At 38.7% G+C, this 2,187-nt stretch overlaps 1 pseudogene; it reads right to left on the reverse strand.

Annotated features, from left to right (window-relative positions):
- Positions 1-1,263: 1,263 nt before the first annotated feature.
- Positions 1,264-1,624, reverse strand: LOC105473485 (large ribosomal subunit protein bL21m pseudogene; annotated as a pseudogene).
- Between the last annotated feature and the right edge of the window lie 563 nt (positions 1,625-2,187).

The following is a 2,187-nucleotide window of genomic DNA, read 5'->3' on the forward strand; positions in this document are numbered from 1 at the left end:
ACTCAGGGGAACAATCTGTTGTCCTGAGAAGGAGGTTGTTTGTCCAGTTAAGCAAACTATTTGTTCAGATAAATTGATTTTCCATACTTTTCTGAAGCAAGCAGTGAAATTATTTACTGGTTTATTTAAGTCACCTTGACCAAGGTGGTATTCAGCTTCAGTTCTGCTAGTTAAGCCATGTGGACACAGGTGGTCATAGTTCTCACCATGACCCATTTGTCAGTCTCCTTTGTGACCTCTGACTCCTGGGTTGATGTCTGAGGTCTGTTTTTGATACGTTCTTATCAAGACATAGAGCTTAACTCCTCAAAATAACATACTCACACCAAAGCATTAATACTCAGCAATTCAGAATACTTTCTGAAGGTGTCAGAGGGTTTTTCAGGGAAGAACGATTGTCAGTATTCCAGAGATTTTCTTTTTCCAAAGGTCTACCTCAGCTGCGCCATCATGGAGAGGGGAGATTTTTCTCTTTCCTCTACACAGTACCAATTTCTTTTCCTTTCCAGAATTTTCTTCCAGGAACTTCCGATTCTTCACTCTTATTATCCAGAGTAGCTTCCTCTCTTCCTTTGAAGATTTGACTGGAATGGAATTCGATCCCTGGGGCTCAGTTTCCAGTATAAGTTTATCAAATCATTTCCCACAAAGCCAGGCTTCCCCACACAAAACCCTTGCTACTAGAAAGAATACTTTTTTTTTTTTTAGTTTATTAGCTTTCACATTTTTCATGATAATTTTATGTGTTATTATCACATAGTTACACTAAATGGATAATTGATTGAACGAATTAGAGAGGGTTGAGAAATCTTGATTTGTCTGTAATGTAATCAGCATCTGAGTGCTCTGGGAGAAAATACAAGGCCGGAAGTGTCTTATCCTTTTCTGTTTACCTAAAATGAGAATCTGGCTGCTCCATGACAGGGCTTCTTTTGGGCAGATGGTGATGAAAGATCAAAGGTGAAAGTGCCATCACCATCTGAGCTGCATTTTATATGCATTCTATTTAATCTTCACAACAATCTTATCAATGAGGCTTGGAAACTATAAATAACATTCCTAAAGTTTTGCAGCTAAAGAGATCTGAGTCTAACTGAACCCTGAACAAGAGTTGTTAAGTACAGCATATGCTCACTAGTTGCTCATTAGTATAATTTTATAGTAGCCTATTACACATCCTTGGGGGTGGCCATACCCAAGCTTCTTTTTTTCCTTGGAAAGCAATAGTTTATTTTTATACTTCTGCAAATATTAACTCAGTGATTACAACAAACATTGAGCAATCTCCAATGCTGTTTATCTGGAGGACGGTCTGAGGGGTCACAATGAATTATTTCTTCTTGAAGCTTTTCCTTTTCCTAAATCTCATAATGACTCTTGGCCATATTTCTGTCTTCTCAATGACTGTGGCTTCTACTCAAACAAGATCCTTTCTGAGGAGTGGCTTGCCAAGCAGCATGAAGTCGTCTGCCCCAACCAGTAGGACCGTCTCCAGTAGAATTCTCTCTCCACATGCAAGGTCTAGTTCATTTCCAATTAAGATAAGATCTTCAGAGGCCACCTTCAACTGGTAGCTGGCAAAATGCACCATGGGAAAAAGCCTGCCATACTGCCCCGTGGCAATGTAAAGTTACATCAGAGAATCATTGACATCTTGGTTACAGCCACCCCCAAGGATGTGTAATAGGTTAGTGTAAAATTATACTCATGAGTAACTAGTGAGCACGTGCTGTACTTGTCTGGGTTTCAGTTAGACTTAGATCTCTTTAGCTGTGAAACTTTAGGAATGTTATTTATAGTCTCCAAGCCTCATTTATAAGAATGTTGGTAAAGATTAAATAAAATGCATATAAAATGCTTGGAAGAGAGACAATGCTCTGTAAATGCCTATTATTATTATTGTGATTTTTGTTGAATAAATCAATGAATCATTGTCACTAGCTTCGTCATTCTGGCAAGTTCTGTTCAGTTTTTCTGGGTCTGAAAAATTTTCCATTTCTAGAAGCACTGAGAGAGGAAGCAAGTTGCAAAAGAAGTCAGTAAGTCAGAATCCCTTGATTATGTTTAGTTTAACTGTGTTTTCTTTGGCATGGTGCACTGTTACTTAGGCTCCAGTGTAGATTTTGTGAGGCCTTACATCTTAGGAATATCAGGGCGATGATCTGAGGTGCATAGGGCTTGCAAAAC

The sequence above is a fragment of the Macaca nemestrina genome, chromosome 10 (assembly GCF_043159975.1).
Source record: "Macaca nemestrina isolate mMacNem1 chromosome 10, mMacNem.hap1, whole genome shotgun sequence".
In the NCBI taxonomy this organism is placed as follows: domain Eukaryota; kingdom Metazoa; phylum Chordata; class Mammalia; order Primates; family Cercopithecidae; genus Macaca; species Macaca nemestrina.